Here is a 21,677-nt window from a genome sequence, read left to right as displayed (position 1 = left end):
GGTGATCTCCCAACAGAAACGCTGAGGGATCCAGAGTCGCTGAGATGATTTCCTCCATCAGCAAATACGGACTAGCGTTCTCAAGGCACTAAATGGCAAAAAAAACAGAGGGGGTCATTCTGACCCCGGCGGGTGGCGATTGCCGCCCGCCCGGAGGGAACCGCCATTAGGCCGCCCCGCGGTCAAAAGACCGCTGGGGCCATTCCAACTTTCCTGCTGGGCCGGCGGACGCTACCTACGGTAGCGCCCGCCGGCCCAGCGGGAAAGGGGCCTGCAACACTGAAGCCGGCTCCGAATTGAGCCGGCGGTGTTGCAGGTGTGCGACGGGTGCAGTTGCAAGCAGGCTGGGGCCCTGTTAGGCCAGTGGCATGGGCAGTGCAGGGGCCCCCAGGGGCCCCAGGACACCCGTTCCTGCCAGCCTGTTCCTGGTGGTAAAAACCGCCAGAAACAGGCTGGCGGGAAGGGGGTCAGAATCCCCTGGGCAGCGCTGCTTGCAGCGCTGCCCTGGCGGATTTGCCCAGCCGGGGGAAATCCGGCAGGAAACCGCCGGACCCGTATTCCGACCGCGGCTTTACTGCCGCGGTCGGAATGGGCTTTGAAGCACCTCCAGCCTGTTGGCGGTGCTTCAGTCATCCGCGACCCTGGCGGTCATAGACCGCCAGGGTCAGAATGACCCCCAGAGTGATCTCCAGGCACTAAGAAAATAAATGGAGGAGCGCTCTTAGGGTACTAGGGGAATACGCTAAAGTGCTCATCAGGCGCTTAGGCTCCATCACAGGAGCTCTGCAACTCAGTGCTACCTTCGGACTGGAGAGCAGATGGTTGAAGGGGGAAAGTGGAGCACAGGTCTGTAGGGCCAGCACAAGGTGGATATAGTCAGTGGCAGTTCCTCCTAGTGACCCAGCAGGTCAGCACAGCAGCAGCAGTCCAAGGCGGTTCCTGGTGGGTCCCTACAGCAGTATTCTGCGTCCATTTCTTAAAGTATGTTTTTTGTGCATTTTACATGGGAAAAATCCCCTGTACTTATACTTCGTTTTGCAAAGCCATTTTAAAGAGGGGGAGAAGAGGTTCCTACCAGTTACAACTGGTTCTAGGAGTGTCCCCTCTCTCCTCCATCACAGGCTCCAGACATCAGTTGGCGGTAAATGACCCTTTTGTGTGAGGCCAGGGCACAGCACTTACAAATGCAGGTGTGCCCAGCCTCCCCTTCTCTCAGCCCAGGAAGACCATTCCATATGCAGATGCATCTCTGTGACAGCTCCACCCTCCCTGTGTACAGGCTTTCTGAAAAGTACGCACAAAGCCCAGCTGTCACCCATCCCCAGACGTGGATTTAAGTCAAGCTGAAAAACACCGGAGTCATAAGCACAGAGAACTGCTCACTTTCTAGAAGTAACCTTTCTATAATGGTAATAAAAAATCAACCTAAATCAGTAAGCAGCATTTCTCACAACCATTACAACCTTACCAAACATACCTACGCTACCCCTCATAAATCAGACAATACCCCCTAGTCATTTCCAATGCAATCCTTTGAGGAAGGCAGCACTCACAGCAGTGAGAAACCAAATAGGCTGTTTGTCACTACCAGGACAGGCCACACAACAAGGCACGTGTCTTGCCTTCTACATACATAGCACCCTGCTCATAGGGCTAGCTAGGGCCTTCCTTAAGGGTGACATACATGTAGTAAAAGGGGAGTTCTGGGCCTGGCAAGTAAATTTAGATGCCAGGTCCCTCTGGCAGCAAAATGTGCATGTAGGCCCTGTGCTAGCCGGCCTGAGACAGTTTTGAAAGGCTACTTCTGCGGGTGACGCAAACAGCGCTGCAGGTCCAATGTAAGCCAATCATCCCAACTTGAGAGCACCCACACTTTAGCACTGATCAGCAGTGATAAAGTGCTCAGAGTCCTAGAGCCAACAGCAAGAAGTAAACAAAAATAGGAGGAAGGAGGCAAAAAGTTGGGGGGTGGCCCTGCAAAAAGGGCCAGGTCCAACAGCCAAACTGACCAAAGCTCACCTGCCCACACCCCCACAGACATAATCACCACCTTATGCACAGTACACCAAAGGGCCCTGGCCTCCACTGCCTCGTTGTGCTCATCATCCCTTTCAACATACAAGTAGACATCTTGGGTGCACTCCTTGTAAAACAAAACATCTTTGTGCACAGGGTCTTGGAGGATGTGAAATTCAAACCTGCATCTTTTTGGAGACAAACGTCTTGCTTGCTTTACCTGCAAATATGTGGGTAAATGCTTTACGTATGACCCTGCTTGGGGCGGTTTGGTTACCGCCTTGGACATCGACCCTGTTACATGGCTGATTGCACTTTTGCCTATATGTTTGACTGCGAGCGAACGTCTGTTTCCTTTTGTGTGTCTCCTTCATGGTCATGGCATGGCACTTTGAATCACCTCACTTATGTGAAACTGTTTTACTTTTCATTTTATGTGGCAAGAAAGGTCTGTTTAGGAGTTTACAATGCTAATAGCTCTAACTCAAGCAAATGCAATAACCATTGCATTGCAAGCGCTTGTGCTTACATTGGAATAGGAATAGAAATGTAACATGCACAGTGTGAAATTGTTCGTATTTTGGTTTAAATTGGAGTTATTGTAAATGTTTTTGGCACTATTCTTACTTTTAGTTGTTTTTATTTTTTACTATTTTTAATTTTTAGATTATTTTATTTTAAAAAGCTACTTTTTTCATAAAAAATGTATTTATGTTACATTTACTTATTTTATTGCCATTTTTATACATGATTTTTATTGTTTTATTTGTTTGCTGTTAATATTATGTATGTATTTTTTCATTATTAAAATATTGGTTTACATTTTTAAAAAGACATATGTATATATTTTATTTACTTAGTTTAACATATTAAAATTATTTGTTCATGGTAATTTTAATATTTAAATCCGCTTAGTAAACTTAGCGGTTGTACATACCATTATGGGTAATATTTTAAATTTAATGTATTTAAAAAATAGATTAGTTATCGTTTTTATCTGTTTAAGTGTCATTTGGAGTACTGTCCGTCCTAGCAACAAAGACTAACTGCAGATACACACAAGACTGTGCCCGAGAAACAGGGATCTCTATTAATTTAGGGACACAAATGTTTATCTATCCGAATAAAAATGAATATTTGTCTTCCAAGACACATGCAGCTCTCTGTCTGTCAGAAGCAAAGATCGCCAGCCTGGGAGAAGTACTTGTGTTTCTATCACATGAATCTTGACCACATGCAGGTTAAACAAACACCACAAGTTAGAAGCAACAGTGGTACAATCAGAGACAGAAACATGTAAGTGAGCCACAAATTGGATCCTCAAAAGAGCCCAAGAGCCAAGGGATGGACCGGCGAGGTAGGATAGTAAGCAGGAGAGAGGGAAATATTCAAACACAGAAAGGCAAAGGAGCAGTAAAAGAACCATAGAGAGCAGTAAAATACGAGAGTGTCAGAGGTGAATGGAGCCAGAACACATGAAGGCAGCAGCAGAACATGAGCGGAAGTGGAGACAAGAAGGAGATCAATGAATGCGATCATCAGTCAATGGAGAGAAACATCCATCCTCCCCCCTCTCTGACCACAATGGTCAATGACAGGGAGAGAGGGACTTATGTGGAGTTTGGTACCATAAAGCTGCTCATCTTTGCTTATCCTTGGCCCATCCAAGCGACGCAAGCAGAATTGATACATGGTGAGCAACAATAGCATGGGCTCTCCTTAGCTCTGTCCACTGCACCAATAGGTGCCTAGGCTGGTCCACATACCCACACACAGTCCCTCTCATCTTATGCTCCGAACATACCATGGCGAGGAATGGACTGCAGTTCAGGGACCCAGAACTGTAACACACAGTACTTGAAAGGGAAATATAAAAGTGCAGGGACTCACAGTCCCAGTGTTCCTGTGTCCCGCTGAATGGTGCTGATACTCTGTTATTAAAAGTATGGAATCTCTACTGAGATGTGCAGGTACTCTCTCTCTCAAATTAAAGAAGTGCATATACTCATTCCCTGGCAGGACAGGCCCATTTACATCACGAGAAGGACTCGCCCAGGACCCCCAGGTTTTGGGCAAGACAAGTGCATTCCATAACACCCTAAGATGGAGGCTCCCCGACAAGCACTCTGCGGGTGAGTGTCACACACACAGGAACAGAGGAAGAGGAAAGGGTGTAGAAATAGCCAAAAGTATGACACACTAAGATGTGCAGCTCTCTAGTGTCACCAATCACCAAAGAAAACAGAGAAGCACTGGTGGTCTCTCAAACCCAAGAGGAAAACATGAGAACTAAGAAGAAAGCGAATAAGAGCTGCAGATGGAGGGGAGGGACGAAGAACGACACGGATAGCATGGACTAAATAAATCTAACTGTGGAAGGGAGGCAGCCACTGAACAGAGAGCAAAAGAGGGAATATGAGCTACAGAGGGGAGAAAGTGGAGAAAAAACAGGAACAAGACCGGGAGTAGGTGTAACAGTTGGGGTGAAAGACTGATGTGAGAAATGGGGAAAAGGGGGCAAGAGCAGCAGAGAGAGGAGAGTTCCAAGAATTAATGTACAGAATGACGAAAAAACGCACGATCGTCAGTTGAAAGAGTGAAAGATGGATGCCCGAAACATAAAAGACTATAACGAATGAGAGCAGCTGATGGCTAGTGCGTCAAAACAACATGACAGTCACGGATGACAGTAAAAGAAGGGGCAACAGAGACAGAAAATAGTGAGACAACGAGGAGGAAGAAACGTTCAAAAACTGAAAAAATGGAGGGACTTACGAATGAGAGTAACAGATGGAAACAACAGCAATCTGAGTACAAAAAGAGAACAGTAAAAGGAGGAATATAAGAGACCGAGGAAGAAATATAAGCGCGAAACTAGAGGGAGACGATTAGGAGCTACAGAAAGAAGAAAGAAGCGGGGAACCTGGAGGGGTGAAGGGAAAGAAGGGGCAGAGGGGGGGGGAGAGAGCCAGGAAACAAGGAGATCAAGGAATGAGAGCAATCGAGTGGTAAATGAAGAGCGCACTGCATGCTGTGAGAGGTACCTCTTGGGGGCTCTTTGTGCTCAGTCCTGATGCTGCTGTCTGGGTCCCTCTGAATTAACAGCCGATGACCCCGTCTACTTGGCTGCATGTATGCTTGCAGATGGGTTTGACTGCTGGAGTCCGGTCTCAGCGCCGCTGCTCCTGCACCCCAGGCTCTTAGCACAGCTCGGTCTGCCTCTGCCCGGCTCCATCCACTGGATGTCGGTTCAGCCTCCCGGAGCGGCTGCCGTGGAGTGGACGCCGCTCATTGGCTCACAGGCATTGGTCCTCGCCCGCGTCATTCCTCCTCCTCCCAGCCTCTTCTTGCCCAAAACGTGCCTGTTTCTGTGCGCGCCGCCTCAACTCTCTTGGCTTTCCACAGTATCGCACTGATCTTGTGTCCACGGCCTCTGCCTGTTCTCGTCTGCAGATCTGCACCGCCACGACTACACTACATATCTCTGGCTAGTACTTGTCTCCATTCACACAAGCCTGAAGTTCTTGCCTCCATTCACACACACCTAAAGATAACTTCAATGATGGCAGACATCCTGCCAAATTTGAGTAGTTGGTGGGCACTAGGCTGGCACAATGTTTGTGGATTGGAACTTCGACCGAGAGCAAAAGAGACAAAGGCTGAAACGAGGAAAATAAAAAGGAACAGGAAATATCAAGAGAAATAACGCAGGGAGAAAGCAGGGATGACAAGCACTTCCAACAGTGAGATAAAGAAACAGGAAGTGTAACGGAGTAAAGAAAGAATGGGGTGGGCTCCTACGAATTTCTTAGGAGCACTGGGTGGACAGAGTTTCAGCAGCAGCGAGAGGCCTGGTTTCCTCAAGCAGGAATGTTACAAGCAAGCATGCTGTGAGCTAAGGCCTTGTACCCTAATGCATGTGGGTAACCCCCAAAGCATCTTTTGAGTAATCTTGTAGACCAAGGAGCCATCTCAGGAGGCTCCTGACTGCGAAGGAAATCAGAATCCTTAAATTATTTATTAGAAGCAAAACAAAATGAACGCATGCATATTTTAGAAGCTAAGCAAACAATACAGAAAGAGTTGGGGGTATTTTTCACGAGGTGAACCAGCCTCGTGAGCACAACATATTAGGTATATACGGTCGCGGATTGCAGGTGTAACTGGGAGCTGGCCGGCGTGGCACGCAGGGGGGATTGATAAAATAAAATAAAAATTTCAAATAATTACACTTACCTCCTTCGTTGCTGTGACACGCTGCTCCTCTCCCTTGACGTCGCTGCAGGAACAGGCTCTCAGCCTGCCCTGTGCCAATTCTGATGCTACTCAGAGCACCGTCAGGATTGGCTTGGAGTGCCGAGCCAGGGCGCTCCTAGGCAGACTGGGAGCCTGTTGGGCTGGAGCCAGCCTAAGGCGCATGTGTGTTTGGCTGGCCCAAGACGGCCTGCCAAACACACATGCGCTCTAAGGGGAGTGCCCAGTGCACTCTCCTCGTCCAGGTCTTCCCACAAAGCCCTGCCCCTTTCACAAGGTTTATTATCCTTTCCTTGTGAAAGGATTTGCAGCAGTTGTCCTAGCGTAGGAGCTGCCACTGGGTATATGTGAATATAAAAATGTAAATACCACATATGAATATAAATACCATTCTCATAACTAGCTTTACAAATGTTAAACAAGGAATTGCTTTAAAAAAAAGTGAGTGAAAAGTGCATAGCCTTATCTTGGCTGTAGGCTCAGATTTCTGGACGGTACTATCACTCCTGTTGGATCCCGATTGATAACTGGAGCAGGGTAGATGTGCTGCCATCCCTGATGTCACAATGTTGATCTGTATGTGACCATTATCTGGAACATTATGTATGAATTGATGTTAAATTATTGTGAAGTGGATCATTCAAATCCTATAATAAAGTGCATTCACTGTAGTGCTAGAAAAGCACGTACTGTGTGCCTTAACTCCATTAAATGAAATGTAATCATTGAAAATATCATTTTAACCCCACTTTATCTGATTGCAACTGCATTTAAAACACAGTTTATATAACGTGCACTAATGTTGATGAACGTTTGCAAATGCAGTCATCTATTATAGTCAGTTACATGTGTTAATTTTATTTCATTTTCTATTCATTTTAACATGAAGTTTAAATGAGACAGAGTAACCAACATTATATGATGTAGAAGAAGTGTACACAGTATAATGTGAATTAAATGGGCAATTGAGAACATAATTCTTAGCTTGACTTTTACTAGGCCTGAAGTTCTTTAACATTTTTTTCTAAAGTGTCATTTCACTGCAGGTACTTTTACCTGAATTGTTAGTTGGGAAATAGATGTGATATTGTTTCATTCCTAGAGATCTTGAAGAAGGAATTTGATAAGAATACAGAGAGACCGAGAGAGAGGTGACTGTTCCTATTCATACATGTTGCTAATGTTATGCAGGAGACTAAGGAAAGCAAACTTCCCAGGACTGTCTTGGGAGCATAGCGTGATGTTTCAAGTTACAGCGTGGTATAAGACAAATCCATGAACATGTGATGGCATGATCACCTATGTTGTTGAATTCTGAAATTATGATATTAACCCCTTGACAGAAATGGGTGTGAAACCAATGCTGGATCCCGGAAAGCAAAACATTTCTGAAAAGTAGACAAAATTATGAATTCAGCAAGGGGTCATTTGTGTAGATCCTACAAGGTTTCCCTACAGAAAATACCAGCTGAAATAAAACAATATTGTAATTGAGATGAAAAAAACAGCAATTTTTCTCCACTTTTTACACTGTAACTTTTTCCTGCGATGTCAGATTTTTGAAAGCAATATACTGTTACGTCTGCTGGTCTCTTCTGGTTGCAGAGATATATAGGGCTTGTAGGTTCATCAAGAACCATAGGGACCCAGAGCCAATAAAGAGCTGCACCTTGCAATGGGTTTTCATTCTATACCAGGTATACAGCAATTCATTTGCTGAAATATAAAGAGTGAAAAATAGGTCTCAAGAAAACCTGTGTATTTACAAAATGGGCCCAAGATAAGGTGTTGAGAAGCAGTGATTATTTTCACATCTCTGAATTCTGGGGTGCCCATTCTAGCATGTGAATAACAGGGCATTTATCAAATAGAAGTCTTTTTTTACACAGTGTCTTACATTTGGAAGGAAAAAATGTAGAGAAAGACAACGGGCAATAACACTTGTTCTGCTACTCTGTGTTCCCCCAAGTGTCCCTAATAGAAATAGGCTAATCTGCCCCCAAGGGGGAAGAAATGGCCTAAAATAATTTGCCCCCCAGAGGAACAACTCTTGCCTAAGGGGTCGCTCCCCTTGCGTGAAATTGACACAAGCAAATAAATATCCCTGGTGTCTAGAGGTTTCTGCCCCCCTTGGGGGCAGATTGGCATAATAAAAATAGGCCGGTCTGCCCCCAAGGGAGACAGAAATGGCCTAGAGACAATTTGCTCCCCAGGGGAGCAGCCCTTGCCCAAGGTGCCGCTCCCCTCATTCAATAATATATATAAAAAAAATCCCTGTCTAGTGATAGGCCTCATAAAAATAGGCCGATCTGCTCCCAAAGGGGGAAGAAATGGCCTAAGAGTAATTTTGCCCCCTGGGGAGTGACCTTGCCTAAGAAGTCGCTCCCCACATATAAAAAATAAATGAATAAACAATTTTTTTTTTATCCCTGGCATCGCGATGGGGCAGCAGAAATGCTGGGAAAGACATCAAAGGAAAGGAAAGGTCTTTCCTTTCCTTTGATGCCTTTCTTGGCCCCCCACGTGATCGAAGGAGAAATGCAAAAGCATTTCTCCTCCGATCGGCGCTAGAAGCCGAGCTTCCAGCGTGGAGGGGCAGGCCTCTGATGAGGTCAGAGGGCAATTGCGCACTGACGTCATTAGATGCCACAGGGGGCCAAGGGGGAGGGGAAGCGATTCCTCTTCCATCCCTGCCCAAGGGAGGAGGGTGGCAGGCCCTAGCGCTCCCTCTGAGGGCCCATAGCAGAACGAGGTGGTTATGTCCCTGGTGCCTGAGCGCCACAGCAGCGGACGTAACCACCTCTTCCCGGGCACCTGAGGGGTTAATTAGGCTCTCACTGATGAAGAGTACAGCAGATTCCCTAGGACTTTGAGTGGTTCAGACCTCCGACTTTCCCCCTTATCCCCATAATTTGTTGAGTGTGATGAAGGCTTACACATGATTCTATAAAAAGATTGAGATTCTGAATTACTGAGAGCTTTTCCTCAATCTTCCATTTTTCAAAATCCTTTTTGTCCTGTTTTTGCTTCTCACATTTTGCTCTTATGTCATGCCCTTGAGTTAGAGTCCCATTTTTGTAGCTCAGAGCCTAAAGAGATTTCCAAATTACTACATTTCATTTTAGTTAGTTGATTTAGGATGCACTAATGTGTGAAAGATTTGACCAGCATTTGTTTACCGAATGTCAACATCAGGACAGTGTGCGCTCTACAGGTGACAAAAATGCAAAAACCCAGCCTTTATGCAAGAGCATAATTCATGCATTGTGTATATATTCAGTATGTTAACCTTTTGCATTGCAGACTTTAACCTTGAAAAACACTATTAATGAAGTTTGCAATAATTGTTCATTTGCAAGGTATTGCTGCAGGCTTACTGTGTGTGTTAGGGTGTGGTTCCTTGATAGGACCTTCTAGAAGCTTTCCCTGCAGCATGACTGGGTGTGGTTGTGGGCTGGGCCAGACTCTATATAAGGGAGCCAGCCCAGCTCCACTTGCTCACTATTCAGAGGTCCCGGTGCAAAGCAGCAGCAACTTTCTGAGCTCCTGTTCCGGAGGCATACCTTGATGTTCCAGGCCTGCCCCGCATTATGTTGTTGATCACCCTAATCACCCGCCTCCGCTCCACCGGGATCCAAGGCCAGGCCCTGGACTGGATCGCCTCCTTCCTCTCAAACCGTTCCCAAAGAGTTTACCTCCCTCCGTTTCACTCAGAACCCACCGAGATCATCTGCGGCGTACCTCAAGGCTCATCGCTCAGCCCGACACTCTTCAATGTCTACATGAGCCCCCTCGCCAACATCGTTCGCAAGCACGACATCATCATCACCTCCTACGCCGACGACACCCAACTTATACTCTCCCTCACCAAGGACCCCGCCAGTGCCAAGACCAACCTACAAGAGGGTATGAAGGACGTCGCAGATTGGATGAGGCTCAGCCGCCTAAAGCTGAACTCTGAAAAAACGGAAGTCCTCATCCTCGGCAACACCCCGTCCGCCTGGGACGACTCCTGGTGGCCCACGGCCCTCGGCACCGCACTGACCCCCATAGACCACGCCCGCAACCTCGGCTTCATCTTGGACCCTCTTCTCACCATGACCAAGCAAGTCAACGCCGTGTCCTCCGCCTGCTTCCTCACCCTCCGCATGCTCCGCAAGATCTTCTGCTGGATCCCCGCCGACACCAGAAAAACCGTGACCCACGCCCTCGTCACGAGCTGCCTGGACTACGGCAACACCCTCTACGCCGGGACCACAGCCAAACTCCAAAATCGCCTGCAACGCATTCAAAATGCATCGGCACGCCTCATCCTCTACGTACCCCGCAACAGCCACATCTCTGCACACCTGAGACACCTGCATTGGCTCCCAGTCAGCAAAAGGATCACCTTTCGACTTCTCACCCACGCACACAAAGCCCTCCACAACAAGGGACCGGAATACCTCAACCGACGCCTCAGCTTCTACGTCCCCACCCGCCTCCTCCGTTCCTCTGGTCTCGCACTCTCTGCCGTCCCTCGCATCCGCCGCTCCACGGCGGGTGGGAGATCTTTTTCCTTCCTGGCGGCCAAGCCCTGGAACTCCCTCCCCACCAGCCTCAGGACCACCCAGGACCACCCCGCTTTCCGGAGACTCCTAAAAACCTGGCTATTCGAGCATCAGTAACCCCCCCTTTCCCCCAGCGCCTTGAGACCCGCACGGGTGAGTAGCGCGCTTTATAAATGTTAATGATTTGATTTTGATTTGATCCCTGAGCAGGCGATCAAGGCGGAGGTCGGGTTGGGCCCTTGACCCCGTTCTCAAAGACTCTTGAGTTTTGGGCCTACTCGTGAAACTTTCAGAGTACGCGATTCATTGCTCTCATGTATAACTTGGTGTTCAGATTGGCAACAGCTTGCGCAATCATTTTATGGTATTTGCATATTCTTGTTCGAATCAGCAGTGTGCGCGATTCATTTCCCACGTGTAAAACTTGGTGTTCAGATCGGCAACAGCTTGCACGATAATTTCATGGCATTTGCATATTCTTGTTCGAATCGGCAGTGTCAGCGCGATTCATTTCCCGCATGTAAAACTTTATGTTCAGATCGGCAACAGTGTGCGTGATCATTTCATGGCATTTGCATATTCTTGTTCGAATCGGCAGTGTGCGCGATTCATTTCCCGCATGTAAGACTTGGTGTTCAGATCTGCAACAGCTTGCGCGATCATTTCATGGCATTTGCATATTCTTGTTCGAATCAGCAGTGTGCACAATTCATTTCCTGCATGTAAAACTTGGTGTTCAGATCGGCAACAGCTTGAGCAATCATTTCATGGCATTTGCATATTCTTGTTCGAATTGGCAGTGTGCGCGATTCATTTCCAGCATGTAAAACTTGATGTTCAGATCGGCAATAGTGTGCGCGATCATGTCATGGCAATTAAACTTTGATGTGTAGTGTTTGTTGAAGTGCACACATTTATCCTGGGCTTTTGGATTTTCTGTGAAGATGCTAAATTCAAAATGTGATATTCTTTGTGCATATTAAGTCCCTATTACAATTCCTATTGTTTTCCAGGGAATGTTTCAGATTGCCTTTTGTCCTCATGTAAAAATGCAATGTTTGTTCTGAAACATTATTCTAGAAGGTTCTTGTATTCCTAGACAGTATGTGACATTTCATGAAAAGCTCATTGAAACATTGTATTAACCATTCTTGATTTTTTCCAGGTACCCAGAGTTCTTGAGATCTAGTTATAGCCACTTCTTAGGTCATACATGGTTACAGTATGAGAACGCTTAGAACCATAGTCTAGTGAAAGTCAATGTGATTATATTTTGATATTGTGTTGTTTAACCTTTTGCTTCCTACAGGTCTCCTTCCCAGCTGTTCCCTACCTAATCACCTTTTCCCCCACTTGGACTCTCTCAGGCTCTGTGATATTTCTATCAGAGTTTTGGAGCTGTCTAGTGGTGGACATGTTGGGAACGTGTGCAGGCACGAGGATCTGGTCTCCCTGACACCGAACACCAAATAATATTCTTGAAGTTTTGTATTGCAGTGACTGAATTCCTTGTTTGCCTTATGCTTATCCATTTAAACCTCTTCAGAAGATTTGGCTACTCTATTGTTATTCTGCATCTTTACAGCATGTTTTTGAGATTTGTTTACATTAACCTGAGTGTTAACCCCTTCGCTGCCAGGCCTTTTCCCCCTCCTGTGCCGGGCCTTTTTTTGCCTATTTGGGGCAGTTCGCGCTTAGGCCCTCATAACTTTTTGTCCACATAAGCTAACCAAGCCAAATTTGCGTCCTTTTTTTCCAACATCCTAGGGATTCTAGAGGTACCCGGACTTTGTGGGTTCCCTTGAAGGAGGCCAAGAAATTGGCCAAAATACAGTGAAAATTTCGTTTTTTTCAAAAAAATTGGAAAAAGTGGCTGCAGAAAAAGGCTTGTGGTTTTTCCCCTGAAAATGGCATCAACAAAGGGTTTGCGGTGCTAAACTCAGCAGCTTCCCAGCTTTCAGGAACAGGCAGACTTGAAACAGAAAACCCAATTTTTCAACACAATTTTGGCATTTTACTGGGACATACCCCATTTTTGCAGTTTTTTGTGCTTTCAGCCTCCTTCCAGTCAGTGACAGAAATGGGCATGAAACCAATGCTGGATCCCAGAAACCTAAACATTTCTGAAAAGTAGACAAAATTCTGAATTCAGCAAGGGGTCATTTGTGTAGATCCTACAAGGGTTTCCTACAGAAAATAACAACTGAAAAAGAAAAATATTGAAATTGAGGTGAAAAAAACATAAATGTTTCTCTACGTTTTACTCTGTAACTTTTCCCTGCAATGTCAGATTATCGAAAGCAATATACCGTTACGTCTGCTGGACTCCTCTGGTTGCGGGGATATATAGGGCTTGTAGGTTCATCAAGAACCCAAGGAACCCAGAGCCAATAAATGAGCTGCACCCTGACGTGCGTTTTCATTCTATACCGGGTATAAAGCAATTCATTTGCTGAAATATAAAGAGTAAAAAATTGCTATCAAGAAAACCTTTGTATTTCCAAAAAGGGCACAAGATAAGGTGTTGAGGAGCAGTGGTTATTTGCACATATCTGAATTCCGGGGTGACCAAACTAGCATGTGAATTACAGGGCATTTCTCAAATAGATGTCTTTTTTACACACTTTCCTATATTTGGAAGGAAAAAATGTAGAGAAAGACAAGGGGCAATAACACTTGTTTTGCTAATCTATGTTCCCCCAAGTCTCCCGATAAAAAAGATACCTCACTTGTGTGGGTAGGCCTAGCGCCCGCGACAGGAAACGCCCCAAAGCGCAACGTGGACACATCCAAATTTTTGGAAGAAAACAGAGGTGTTTTTTGCGAAGTGCCTACCTGTAGATTTTGGCCTCTAGCTCAGCCGGCACCAAGGGAAACCTACCAAACCTGTGCATTTCTGAAAACTAGAGACCTAGGGGAATCCAAGGAGGGGTGACTTGCGGGGCTCGGACCAGGTTCTGTTACCCAGAATCCTTTGCAAACCTCAAAATTTGGCTAAAAAAACACATGTCCCTCACATTTCTGTGGCAGAAAGTTCTGGAATTTGAGAGGAGCTACAAATTTCCTTCCACCCAGCGTTCCCCCAAGTCTCCCAATAAAAAAGATACCTCACTTGTGTGGGTAGGCCTAGCGCCCGCGACAGGAAACGCCCCAAAGCGCAACGTGGACACATCCAAATTTTTGGAAGAAAACAGAGGTGTTTTTTGCGAAGTGCCTACCTGTAGATTTTGGCCTCTAGCTCAGCCGGCACCTAGGGAAACCTACCAAACCTGTGCATTTCTGAAAACTAGAGACCTAGGGGAATCCAAGGAGGGGTGACTTGCGGGGCTCGGACCAGGTTCTGTTACCCAGAATCCTTTGCAAACCTCAAAATTTGGCTAAAAAAACACATGTCCCTCACATTTCTGTGGCAGAAAGTTCTGGAATCTGAGAGGAGCTACAAATTTCCTTCCACCCAGCGTTCCCCCAAGTCTCCCAATAAAAATGATACCTCACTTGCGTGGGTAGGCCTAGCGCCGGCGACAGGAAACACCCCAAAGCGCAACGTGGACACATCCTAAATTTTGGAAAAAAACAGAGGTGTTTTTTGCGAAGTGCCTACCTGTAGATTTTGGCCTCTAGCTCAGCCGGCACCTAGGGAAACCTACCAAACCTGTGCATTTCTGAAAACTAGAGACCTAGGGGAATCCAAGGAGGGGTGACTTGCGGGGCTCGGACCAGGTTCTGTTACCCAGAATATTTTGCAAACCTCAAAATTTGGCTAAAAAACACATGTTCCTCACATTTCTGTGGCAGAAAGTTCTGGAATCTGAGAGGAGCTACAAATTTCCTTCCACCCAGCGTTCCCCCAAGTCTCCCGATAAAAATGATACCTCACTTGTGTGGGTAGGCCTGGCGCCGGCGACAGGAAACACCCCAAAGCGCAACGTGGACACATCCTAAATTTTGGAAAAAAACAGAGGTGTTTTTTGCGAAGTGCCTACCTGTAGATTTTGGCCTCTAGCTCAGCCGGCACCTAGGGAAACCTACCAAACCTGTGCATTTCTGAAAACTAGAGACCTAGGGGAATCCAAGGAGGGGTGACTTGCGGGGCTCGGACCAGGTTCTGTTACCCAGAATCCTTTGCAAACCTCAAAATTTGGCTAAAAAAACACATGTCCCTCACATTTCTGTGGCAGAAAGTTCTGGAATCTGAGAGGAGCTACAAATTTCCTTCCACCCAGCGTTCCCCCAAGTCTCCCGATAGAAATGATACCTCACTTGCGTGGGTAGGCCTAGCGCCGGCGACAGGAAACACCCCAAAGCGCAACGTGGACACATCCTACATTTTGGAAAAAAACAGAGGTGTTTTTTGCGAAGTGCCTACCTGTAGATTTTGGCCTCTAGCTCAGCCGGCACCTAGGGAAACCTACCAAACCTGTGCATTTCTGAAAACTAGAGACCTAGAGGAATCCAAGGAGGGGTGACTTGCGGGGCTCGGACCAGGTTCTGTTACCCAGAATCCTTTGCAAACCTCAAAATTTGGCTAAAAAAACACATGTCCCTCACATTTTTGTGGCAGAAAGTTCTGGAATCTGAGAGGAGCTACAAATTTCCTTCCACCCAGCGTTCCCCCAAGTCTCCCGATAAAAATGATACCTCACTTGCGTGGGTAGGCCTAGCGCCGGCGACAGGAAACACCCCAAAGCGCAACGTGGACACATCCTAAATTTTTGAAAAAAACAGAGGTGTTTTTTGCGAAGTGCCTACCTGTAGATTTTGGCCTCTAGCTCAGCCGGCACCTAGGGAAACCTACCAAACCTGTGCATTTCTGAAAACTAGAGACCTAGGGGAATCCAAGGAGGGGTGACTTGCGGGGCTCGGACCAGGTTCTGTTACCCAGAATCCTTTGCAAACCTCAAAATTTGGCTAAAAAAACACATGTCCCTCACATTTCTGTGGCAGAAAGTTCTGGAATCTGAGAGGAGCTACAAATTTCCTTCCACCCAGCGTTCCCCCAAGTCTCCCAATAAAAAAGATACCTCACTTGTGTGGGTAGGCCTAGCGCCCGCGACAGGAAACGCCCCAAAGCGCAACGTGGACACATCCAAATTTTTGGAAGAAAACAGAGGTGTTTTTTGCGAAGTGCCTACCTGTAGATTTTGGCCTCTAGCTCAGCCGGCACCTAGGGAAACCTACCAAACCTGTGCATTTCTGAAAACTAGAGACCTAGGGGAATCCAAGGAGGGGTGACTTGCGGGGCTCGGACCAGGTTCTGTTACCCAGAATCCTTTGCAAACCTCAAAATTTGGCTAAAAAAACACATGTCCCTCACATTTCTGTGGCAGAAAGTTCTGGAATCTGAGAGGAGCTACAAATTTCCTTCCACCCAGCGTTCCCCCAAGTCTCCCAATAAAAATGATACCTCACTTGCGTGGGTAGGCCTAGCGCCGGCGACAGGAAACACCCCAAAGCGCAACGTGGACACATCCTAAATTTTGGAAAAAAACAGAGGTGTTTTTTGCGAAGTGCCTACCTGTAGATTTTGGCCTCTAGCTCAGCCGGCACCTAGGGAAACCTACCAAACCTGTGCATTTCTGAAAACTAGAGACCTAGGGGAATCCAAGGAGGGGTGACTTGCGGGGCTCGGACCAGGTTCTGTTACCCAGAATATTTTGCAAACCTCAAAATTTGGCTAAAAAACACATGTTCCTCACATTTCTGTGGCAGAAAGTTCTGGAATCTGAGAGGAGCTACAAATTTCCTTCCACCCAGCGTTCCCCCAAGTCTCCCGATAAAAATGATACCTCACTTGTGTGGGTAGGCCTGGCGCCGGCGACAGGAAACACCCCAAAGCGCAACGTGGACACATCCTAAATTTTGGAAAAAAACAGAGGTGTTTTTTGCGAAGTGCCTACCTGTAGATTTTGGCCTCTAGCTCAGCCGGCACCTAGGGAAACCTACCAAACCTGTGCATTTCTGAAAACTAGAGACCTAGGGGAATCCAAGGAGGGGTGACTTGCGGGGCTCGGACCAGGTTCTGTTACCCAGAATCCTTTGCAAACCTCAAAATTTGGCTAAAAAAACACATGTCCCTCACATTTCTGTGGCAGAAAGTTCTGGAATCTGAGAGGAGCTACAAATTTCCTTCCACCCAGCGTTCCCCCAAGTCTCCCGATAGAAATGATACCTCACTTGCGTGGGTAGGCCTAGCGCCGGCGACAGGAAACACCCCAAAGCGCAACGTGGACACATCCTACATTTTGGAAAAAAACAGAGGTGTTTTTTGCGAAGTGCCTACCTGTAGATTTTGGCCTCTAGCTCAGCCGGCACCTAGGGAAACCTACCAAACCTGTGCATTTCTGAAAACTAGAGACCTAGAGGAATCCAAGGAGGGGTGACTTGCGGGGCTCGGACCAGGTTCTGTTACCCAGAATCCTTTGCAAACCTCAAAATTTGGCTAAAAAAACACATGTCCCTCACATTTTTGTGGCAGAAAGTTCTGGAATCTGAGAGGAGCTACAAATTTCCTTCCACCCAGCGTTCCCCCAAGTCTCCCGATAAAAATGATACCTCACTTGCGTGGGTAGGCCTAGCGCCGGCGACAGGAAACACCCCAAAGCGCAACGTGGACACATCCTAAATTTTTGAAAAAAACAGAGGTGTTTTTTGCGAAGTGCCTACCTGTAGATTTTGGCCTCTAGCTCAGCCGGCACCTAGGGAAACATACCAAACCTGTGCATTTCTGAAAACTAGAGACCTAGGGGAATCCAAGGAGGGGTGACTTGCGGGGCTCGGACCAGGTTCTGTTACCCAGAATCCTTTGCAAACCTCAAAATTTGGCTAAAAAAACACATGTCCCTCACATTTCTGTGGCAGAAAGTTCTGGAATCTGAGAGGAGCTACAAATTTCCTTCCACCCAGCGTTCCCCCAAGTCTCCCGATAAAAATGATACCTCACTTGCGTGGGTAGGCCTAGCGCCGGCGACAGGAAACACCCCAAAGCGCAACGTGGACACATCCTAAATTTTGGAAAAAAACAGAGGTGTTTTTTGCGAAGTGCCTACCTGTAGATTTTGGCCTCTAGCTCAGCCGGCACCTAGGGAAACCAACCAAACCTGTGCATTTCTGAAAACTAGAGACCTAGGGGAATCCAAGGAGGGGTGACTTGCGGGGCTCGGACCAGGTTCTGTTACCCAGAATCCTTTGCAAACCTCAAAATTTGGCTAAAAAAACACATGTCCCTCACATTTCTGTGGCAGAAAGTTCTGGAATCTGAGAGGAGCTACAAATTTCCTTCCACCCAGCGTTCCCGCAAGTCTCCCGATAAAAATGATACCTCACTTGTGTGGGTAGGCCTAGCGCCGGCGACAGGAAACACCCCAAAGCGCAACGTGGACACATCCTAAATTTTGGAAAAAAACAGAGGTGTTTTTTGCGAAGTGCCTACCTGTAGATTTTGGCCTCTAGCTCAGCCGGCACCTAGGGAAACCTACCAAACCTGTGCATTTCTGAAAACTAGAGACCTAGGGGAATCCAAGGAGGGGTGACTTGCAGGGCTCGGACCAGGTTCTGTTACCCAGAATCCTTTGCAAACCTCAAAATTTGGCTAAAAAAACACATGTTCCTCACATTTCTGTGGCAGAAAGTTCTGGAATCTGAGAGGAGCTACAAATTTCCTTCCACCCAGCGTTCCCCCAAGTCTCCCGATAAAAATGATACCTCACTTGCGTGGGTAGGCCTGGCGCCGGCGACAGGAAACACCCCAAAGCGCAACGTGGACACATCCTAAATTTTGGAAAAAAACAGAGGTGTTTTTTGCGAAGTGCCTACCTGTAGATTTTGGCCTCTAGCTCAGCCGGCACCTAGGGAAACCTACCAAACCTGTGCATTTCTGAAAACTAGAGACCTAGGGGAATCCAAGGAGGGGTGACTTGCGGGGCTCGGACCAGGTTCTGTTACCCAGAATCCTTTGCAAACCTCAAAATTTGGCTAAAAAAACTCATGTCCCTCACATTTCTGTGGCAGAAAGTTCTGGAATCTGAGAGGAGCTACAAATTTCCTTCCACCCAGCGTTCCCCCAAGTCTCCCGATAAAAATGATACCTCACTTGCGTGGGTAGGCCTGGCGCCGGCGACAGGAAACACCCCAAAGCGCAACGTGGACACATCCTAAATTTTGGAAAAAAACAGAGGTGTTTTTTGCGAAGTGCCTACCTGTAGATTTTGGCCTCTAGCTCAGCCGGCACCTAGGGAAACCTACCAAACCTGTGCATTTCTGAAAACTAGAGACCTAGGGGAATCCAAGGAGGGGTGACTTGCGGGGCTCGGACCAGGTTCTGTTACCCAGAATCCTTTGCAAACCTCAAAATTTGGCTAAAAAAACTCATGTCCCTCACATTTCTGTGGCAGAAAGTTCTGGAATCTGAGAGGAGCTACAAATTTCCTTCCACCCAGCGTTCCCCCAAGTCTCCCGATAAAAATGATACCTCACTTGCGTGGGTAGGCCTAGCGCCGGCGACAGGAAACACCCCAAAGCGCAACGTGGACACATCCTAAATTTTGGAAAAAAACAGAGGTGTTTTTTGCGAAGTGCCTACCTGTAGATTTTGGCCTCTAGCTCAGCCGGCACCTAGGGAAACCTACCAAACCTGTGCATTTCTGAAAACTAGAGACCTAGGGGAATCCAAGGAGGGGTGACTTGCGGGGCTCGGACCAGGTTCTGTTACCCAGAATCCTTTGCAAACCTCAAAATTTGGCTAAAAAAACACATGTCCCTCACATTTCTGTGGCAGAAAGTTCTGGAATCTGAGAGGAGCTACAAATTTCCTTCCACCCAGCGTTCCCCCAAGTCTCCCGATAAAAATGATACCTCACTTGTGTGGGTGGGCCTAGCGCCGGCGACAGGAAACACCCCAAAGCACAACGTGGACACATCCTAAATTTTGGAAAAAAACAGAGGTGTTTTTAGCGAAGTGCCTACCTGTAGATTTTGGCCTCTAGCTCAGCCGGCAACTAAGGAAACCTACCAAACCTGTGCATTTCTGAAAACTAGAGACCTAGGGGAATCCAAGGAGGGGTGACTTGCGGGGCTCGGACCAGGTTCTGTTACCCAGAATCCTTTGCAAACCTCAAAATTTGGCTAAAAAAACACATGTTCCTCACATTTTTGTGGCAGAAAGTTCTGGAATCTGAGAGGAGCTACAAATTTCCTACCACCCAGCATTCCCCCAAGTCTCCCGATAAAAATGATACCTCACTTGCGTGGGTAGGCCTAGCGCCGGCGACAGGAAACACCCCAAAGCGCAACGTGGACACATCCTAAATTTTGGAAAAAAACAGAGGTGTTTTTTGCGAAGTGCCTACCTGTAGATTTTGGCCTCTAGCTCAGCCGGCACCTAGGGAAACCAACCAAACCTGTGCATTTCTGAAAACTAGAGACCTAGGGGAATCCAAGGAGGGGTGACTTGCGGGGCTCGGACCAGGTTCTGTTACCCAGAATCCTTTGCAAACCTCAAAATTTGGCTAAAAAAACACATGTCCCTCACATTTCTGTGGCAGAAAGTTCTGGAATCTGAGAGGAGCTACAAATTTCCTTCCACCCAGCGTTCCCGCAAGTCTCCCGATAAAAATGATACCTCACTTGTGTGGGTAGGCCTAGCGCCGGCGACAGGAAACACCCCAAAGCGCAACGTGGACACATCCTAAATTTTGGAAAAAAACAGAGGTGTTTTTTGCGAAGTGCCTACCTGTAGATTTTGGCCTCTAGCTCAGCCGGCACCTAGGGAAACCTACCAAACCTGTGCATTTCTGAAAACTAGAGACCTAGGGGAATCCAAGGAGGGGTGACTTGCAGGGCTCGGACCAGGTTCTGTTACCCAGAATCCTTTGCAAACCTCAAAATTTGGCTAAAAAAACACATGTTCCTCACATTTCTGTGGCAGAAAGTTCTGGAATCTGAGAGGAGCTACAAATTTCCTTCCACCCAGCGTTCCCCCAAGTCTCCCGATAAAAATGATACCTCACTTGCGTGGGTAGGCCTGGCGCCGGCGACAGGAAACACCCCAAAGCGCAACGTGGACACATCCTAAATTTTGGAAAAAAACAGAGGTGTTTTTTGCGAAGTGCCTACCTGTAGATTTTGGCCTCTAGCTCAGCCGGCACCTAGGGAAACCTACCAAACCTGTGCATTTCTGAAAACTAGAGACCTAGGGGAATCCAAGGAGGGGTGACTTGCGGGGCTCGGACCAGGTTCTGTTACCCAGAATCCTTTGCAAACCTCAAAATTTGGCTAAAAAAACTCATGTCCCTCACATTTCTGTGGCAGAAAGTTCTGGAATCTGAGAGGAGCTACAAATTTCCTTCCACCCAGCGTTCCCCCAAGTCTCCCGATAAAAATGATACCTCACTTGCGTGGGTAGGCCTGGCGCCGGCGACAGGAAACACCCCAAAGCGCAACGTGGACACATCCTAAATTTTGGAAAAAAACAGAGGTGTTTTTTGCGAAGTGCCTACCTGTAGATTTTGGCCTCTAGCTCAGCCGGCACCTAGGGAAACCTACCAAACCTGTGCATTTCTGAAAACTAGAGACCTAGGGGAATCCAAGGAGGGGTGACTTGCGGGGCTCGGACCAGGTTCTGTTACCCAGAATCCTTTGCAAACCTCAAAATTTGGCTAAAAAAACTCATGTCCCTCACATTTCTGTGGCAGAAAGTTCTGGAATCTGAGAGGAGCTACAAATTTCCTTCCACCCAGCGTTCCCCCAAGTCTCCCGATAAAAATGATACCTCACTTGCGTGGGTAGGCCTAGCGCCGGCGACAGGAAACACCCCAAAGCGCAACGTGGACACATCCTAAATTTTGGAAAAAAACAGAGGTG

The 21,677-nt window shown here is 47.1% G+C and overlaps 1 protein-coding gene across 1 annotated transcript in view; it reads right to left on the bottom strand.

The window, feature by feature from the left end:
* The window catches only part of CHST15 (carbohydrate sulfotransferase 15), a 466,150-nt gene extending 460,851 nt beyond the window's left edge, over positions 1–5,299 (bottom strand). The window contains exon 1 of the mRNA XM_069239132.1: positions 5,061–5,299. The gene's annotated coding sequence lies outside the window, so the exon portion shown is untranslated. The remainder of the gene's footprint in view (positions 1–5,060) is intronic.
* Between the last annotated feature and the right edge of the window lie 16,378 nt (positions 5,300–21,677).

The sequence above is a fragment of the Pleurodeles waltl genome, chromosome 6 (genome assembly GCF_031143425.1).
Source record: "Pleurodeles waltl isolate 20211129_DDA chromosome 6, aPleWal1.hap1.20221129, whole genome shotgun sequence".
NCBI classification, from domain to species: Eukaryota; Metazoa; Chordata; class Amphibia; order Caudata; family Salamandridae; genus Pleurodeles; species Pleurodeles waltl.
Note: the sequence above shows the minus strand (reverse complement) of the source record. Positions and strands in the feature narration are given on the sequence as shown.